The sequence below is a fragment of the Galeopterus variegatus genome, unplaced genomic scaffold (assembly GCF_000696425.1).
Source record: "Galeopterus variegatus unplaced genomic scaffold, G_variegatus-3.0.2 Scaffold2566, whole genome shotgun sequence".
NCBI classification, from domain to species: Eukaryota; Metazoa; Chordata; class Mammalia; order Dermoptera; family Cynocephalidae; genus Galeopterus; species Galeopterus variegatus.
Genome location: NW_007728677.1, coordinates 141,761 through 148,591, shown reverse-complemented (window position 1 = coordinate 148,591; position 6,831 = coordinate 141,761).

Here is a 6,831-nt window from a genome sequence, read left to right as displayed (position 1 = left end):
GGATGTGATGCAGTCTACCATACATGTTTGGAAGACCAGAAGAGTTGGAGAGAGAAAATATATATTTGGAAAACTAATGGCCAAAATGTTTCAAATTTTATGTTAACTGTTAACCCATGGGTCCAATAAAGACAACATTAACCTCAAGCAGGATAAATACAATTAAAATAACACCACAGCACATCTCGATCATATTGCTGAAGAGCAGATAGAAAACAGGGTCACATTACCTAAAGGGGAATAAAGAACAGCACCATACATATAACAGTGCAGCGATATCTTTAAAGCGTTGAATTATCAACCGAGAGTTCCATAGCCAGTGGGGGAGGGTGGGAGAGATCTTTCAAAAATTAAGGCAAAATAAAAATATTTTTAGACACAAAAGCTGAATTGTTTAAATACTACAAGGACTACTTAAAAAAAAAAAGTTCTTCAGGTAGAAGGAAAACAGAACCGAATGGAAACACAAGAGCCCTGGAAGTAGAGTAAATCCATGGGTAAATATAAAGGCTTTTCCTATTTTTAAAATTTTGTTAAACATTAGTTGGCAGTTTAAAGCAAAAATTATAATAATATATTGTGGGATTTATATGATATGTAGAAGTAAAACGCATGAACACAAACGATGTTGGGACAAGATGGAAGTATACTAATGAGAAGTGGTTACATTATACATCAAGGAAGAATGTTAAGTTAAAGGTGCATTTTGCAAACACTAGAGTAACCACAGAAGAAAATAAAGAGATAGAGCTAATGAATCCAGCCAGAGTATCTGCACTGCCAAGCATGCTTTAATCACTATGCCATACTAGGTATTCTTTGCTCTGCTGAGTACTTCAAATTATTTTGGTTCAAAACAAAGGGAAACAAATTCAGGCTAGTTTAAGTAGAAGGATAAATTACTGTCTCTTATCTGAAAAAGATACTGGGAATAATTCACAAAACCTAAACAAGAACTATAGAAAAAGTTCTCAGGGACCTCCACACAGCAAAGATTTCCCTTCAACTATCTTACATCTCTACTTGACTTCATTCTGCAGAGAGGCCCTTAGCAGATAAAAATGGCCTTCCCAGAATCTCGACCTCACTTTCTCCCTATTTAGAAATCCCAGATGAATGAGATTATCTCATTCATCAATATCTATATAACAATCCTGAGGAAAGAATTTGATTGGCCCTGCTTTTATTACTTATTTACCTCTTGTGATGGTTAATTTTAGGTGTAATCTTGACTGGATTAAGGGATGCCTAGATAACTAATAAAGCATTATTTCTGGGTGTGTCTGTAAAGGTGTTTCCAGGGTAGATTGGTATGGGAGTCAGTGGACTGAGTGGGGAAGATCTGCTCTCAACATGGACAGACACCATCCAATTATCTGAGGGCCCAAACAGAAGAAAAAGGCAAGGAAGGCAAATTCTCTCTTTCCTGGAGCTGGGACACACTTCTCTTGTGTTTTGACATCAGAATTACAGATTCTCTGGTTTTTGGACTTTGGGACTTGTACCAGCGTCCCTAGGGTTCTTAGGCCTTTGGCTTCTGACTGAGAGCTAGACTTCCATCTTCCCTGGGTCCAAGGTCTTCAGACTTAGACTGAGTCAGGCTACCAGCCTCCCTGGGTCTCCAGCTTGCAGATGGCCCAATGTGGGACTTTTCAGCCTCCATAACTGCATTAGCCAATTTACCCTAATAAATCCCCTGTCATATATCTATCTCTGTATGTACCTTATTGGTTCTGTCTCTAGAAAATCATGGCTAATACACTCTTGGACCTATATCTGTGTTCAGGAAATGATATATTATGATTGGCCAAATCTTGTGCATAGTAGGGTGAGGATGGAAGCCTAGAAATATTACCAGAGAGAGGACGGAAGCCTACAAATATTACAAGCAACCAAAATAAGAGTTACTACAATCCAATATATTGTATCTGAGTATGCCAAACACAAACATTCTTATGTCTAAATTATATTGACGGATCAAAAAAATTGTTATTTAGAAAAAGTACTAGATGACATGAATGTATTGGATATTTCTTGATTTGACACTTTGAGCCTTTACATAAATATCTCCTAAAGAGTGGTCTTCTGGCCACAAGCATAAAAGTACCTGGTGATGCTTGTAAAAAACATGTAGCCCTGGTCCTACCCCAGATCCACTACATCATACTCTCAGAAGTGGGGGGAAAGGTGGGAAAAAAGATCAGGCCTGAAGATACACATTTTAACAAATACCTTATGCCTTATAATGCTTTCCAAATTTGGAAACAGTTTCCTAAAGTAGTAAAACTCTTTGAGGAATATTGTTTTTTAATGTATAACAGTTCAACTAAAAAAAAAGAGGGGATATTGAGAATAAAAAAATCCTGACAAATTGTGGTATGCCAAAGATAGTTGGGTTTTGGTTTTATTGAAGAAAAATACATTAAATTATGATTTTAACACTCCTCAAATATTGACAAATAGGTTGAATATTAACTTTAAACCAAGAAAATATAAAGCATGTCTGGAATTTAAATGATATCATAACATATGATATTCCAAGGAAGGATGAAATAAAAAATCATTCTCATGGTTATATTTTTAAAAGAACATTGGAAAATGTCTTCTATTCTTCGCTTTGATTAAGTATGGGTTTAAGTATTGTGGCAAAGATTATTTGCTATGTTTCCTACCACATACCAATTCTTGCCTTCTCTCTCAAGTTGACCGAACCCAGATTATCTTCAGGTTGGCATGTTGCCTAGCCCCCAGGCTAGCAGTTATGACAGGACTAAGCACTGCCAATAACTTGTAAGAGGAGGTGTACGTAGAACTTTTGAATTTCCTAAAGGAAGAGATTCTCCTCTTTTCTGCTTCCATCTTGCTTCTTAGAATGTGGATTTAATGGCTTGTACCCCAAAAGCTATTTCAGACCATGAGGACAAAAGCAACACCATAGGGATAGAGACACCGAAGGAGATTGAGTCTCTGATACTGTTGGAACCACAGTACCAGCCCTAGACTGACAACCTTCAGACTTCTTTTACTTGATAAAGATGTAAACTTTTGTCATTTTTTGCATCAGTTTTGCTTACTTTTTTGAGTCCCTGTTACAAAACAGAAAGCAGAGACACTCTGCCCTATAAAACTACTATAACTCATGCGCCCTCATACAAATAAACCTGAATTGGTAACTGAGTTGGTAAACAAAGTTTTTTATTTGCTTTGTTAAAGAATAAAAATGGAGGCCACAGTTTAGATATACCCCAAAGCCAACTGCCCATAACCACGTAACCAAGGCTTAAGTCATCTTGACATCTCAACATGTGATTTTTAATCATAAACACAAAACATATGCTTATGTCCTTGACAGCATGATTCAGTGAAATTAAACCTATCAACCATAGACAAATAAGATTAAATGGTTCTGTTTGCCTTAAAAAGAAGGTTAACGTATAACAGCCCATTACAAAAAATATCAAAATATATCCTCCTCTATACTTTATGAACTGTGCTGTAACTGCTGTAAGGAAAGCTTCTTACCACTTGGTTTGAAGTCTCCCAGATCATGATCTATACTTTTTGTGTGACAATAAACTTTTAAATTTTTCATAACTTGATCTGATTTTATTTTTGGCAACTTCAATTTGATCACCCTTCATTGAGCAACTGCCAAGATACAGCAGAGCACTAAGTCCTGTGGTGCCGTGGATTGAATATCTTCCCCCACAAACTCACTGAAGCTTAAATTGTGTCCCCCAATGTTCTACGTATTGAAAACTTGGACCCCACTGTAACTGTTGAGAGCAGGAAATCCTATTACAGTTATTGAAAGATAGGGCCTTGTAGAGATGATTACATTGAAGGACTATGCTGTAGTGAATAGATTAATAATGGTGATGAGGGGCATGGTTCTGAGGGCTTCAAAAAGAAAATGAATGAGTCTCTCTCTCTCTCTCTCTCTCTCTCTCTCTCTCTCTCTCTCTGTCTGCTCCACCACTTTCTGCAATGTGAACAACACTGCATTGCTATAAAGCCAACACCAAAGAAGACCTTCACCAGACATGTTCTCTGGACTTCGGAATTCCCAGCCTCAGAAACTGTAAGCAATAAATTTCATCTCCTTTTCTTAAAAATCACCCAGTTTTGGGTATTTGTGCTATAAGCAACAGAAACAAACTAATACATATGGGAAACATGAAGATGAGTAAGACTTCATCACAATGTGCTTAAAAAAATGCATAATTCATCCTGGGCTCATTGTGATATGAGCAACTCAAGCAAATAATTATTATGAAATGGGGAAAGAATGTTGGTGGGAAGGAGTAGAAATTGGGATAACCTTGGATGGCATTTTTAGGAGAGGAAATATTTGAACTAGATATTGAAGCAAAATCAGAGCTTTGACAGACAGATTTTTGCAGCAGGAAAAAGAAAAAAACTGTGCTGTCTACCCTAAGTGAATCATTGTTCAGTATGTGCGTGTATTGAGACAGTGCACTGTACCCCACAAATATGTACAAGTAAATGTGAAAAGCAAAACAAAACAAAACCAAAAAATTCTTAAGCAGAGGAAGCAGCTTAAACAGTAACACAACATGGGAGATTGGGGGATGTGCTGGATGACCAAGCACGGACAAGTGAAAATTAGTCTTGAAATGTTAGAAAGGTGGGATGAAATTATGGAAGGCTGTGAATATTGGCTGAAGAGTCTTGCTTTTATTCTTCATGCATAGAGACATCATCATCTCTATAATTTACTATCCTTTCATTTGGATTTTTAATCTTCTTTCTCATGTCCTTTTCCTTCTGGTATCTTCTTTCCTTTTTTTAATTGATTATTAGATAATTTGGAGTGTGCAAAGAAATAATTGTAGAAGAGAAGCCGTGTACCTTACTTCAGTGGTTCTTAAAGTATGGTTCACAGACCAGCTGCAACAGCATCTCCTAGAAACTTGTTAGAAATGCAAATGCTTAGGACCCAATCCAGACCTGCTAAATCAAAATCCTGGGTGTTCAGGCTCAGATATCTGTGTTTTAATATGCCCTTCAGGTAATTCTGATGCCTATCAAAGTGTGAGAACTATTGGCTTAGTGATTAGGAGATGGAGGCTGGAGTCAAAGAACCAGACTTAAATAAATACCAATTCTACTATTTACTAGATGTGGCCCTTGTGCAAAGTTCCTTAATCTTGTGGAAAGTCAATTTCCTCATTTTATAAAGGGAGTGACAGAGATGTGAGGATTATGTGAAACACCATATATTTTTCAGAAATGGCAAAGTCTCTCTAAATATAAGCTATTGTTAATTACAAAACAGAAATTTTCCTGCCAGAAATTTTGCTCTGTATTTTTTCATAGATATAAAAATATGAATAATGTGATACAAACCATGACAAACTAAATAATTCAGTTCTAATTCATGTACATAATACAAAAGGTAATCTGTTTTGGTCTCTACAGATTCCTGTTGAGAACATGCTGAGATCAGCTTTTCTTCTGTAATTGTCTGTGAAGCATTAAGCACATGCTTTTAAATATTATTAGCAAGTCAATGTCTTTATCCCTTGCAAATGGGCATAATTTTTTATATTAATCAAAAATACGTTGAAGATAAATCTTTAAAGAAGATACCCTCCTACCACCACACAAACACACATGCACACAGAGGAGCTATGAGGTAAAGGCTCCTTTTTATTATGGAAAGAGTCTCAATCAAGAGAGCTGTGTGGCAGCCAGCAACACATCCCAATAGTGGGATTTCTGTGTTCTGTGTCCTTTTTTCTTTCTTGGTGAAGATACATTGTTATCATAGAACTGAGTGATTTGCATAGGAAAATACATTGGAAAATCATTTCCAAACTTCTTTCACAGAATTAGGTAAATTGAAAAAGCATTTCAGAACTTTGTTTTACCAGGTGTCCAGCACCAGGATGAGAAAACATATACTACATGATAATACACATAAAACATGTGTTAAGAACATAGCTGAATTACTTAGCTGATCTAAATAATTAGCTAAATGATTAACTATCTAGTTCCTATGGCCTATCACCATGCTGTGTATTTCTTGCTCCTAGTAGAGCCCAATGTGGGAATCCCTGGTCAGTGGTGGTGGTGAAGAGGATAGGATGGATGTCATCTATGCAAATCATGCAGGGACCATGGTGGAGACTCTGCCATCCTCCATACAAGGCATCCATGGTCACCCTGAATGTTGACATCCAGCTAACGGAGTAGACAAAAGAGAAAGAAAATTAGGTAAACTCCCTAACCACCACAGCCAGAAATAACACCTCCATACAAGGCATCCATGGTCACCCTGAATGTTGACATCCAGCTAACAGAGTAGACAAAAGAGAAAGAAAATTAGGTAAACTCCCTAACCACCACAGCCAGAAATAACACATACCATTTTTGTTCATATTCCATTGGTGAGAACTGGTCAAGTGGTCCACCAAGTTTAAGAAAGATGTGAACACAATCTCTGGCTGGATACGAGGTCAATATTCACTTGGCCTTCTTTCAAAGTTATCAAAGTCAATGATTTTACTAAAAATTTCCAGAGCTTAATGAGCTCTCCTGCCTTCCAGCCTATTATGTCTGTGCTATTTTTTTTTTTTTTGCTGTTCAACTTTAAATTATGCCACATACATTTCATTTTTGTTATAGAATCATCCTGTTAAAAGTATCAAATCAACACTAACTATTGTCACAAACAATCCTTCAAATGCCAATGAAAATATAACTCTTGCTTACTTCAAAGTCTGATGCAGGTATTCCTGGCTGTCTTTAGCCTAGGCTGCAGAGGGGCTCTGTGATAGACATCGCAGAGGAACCAGAGCTAACAGA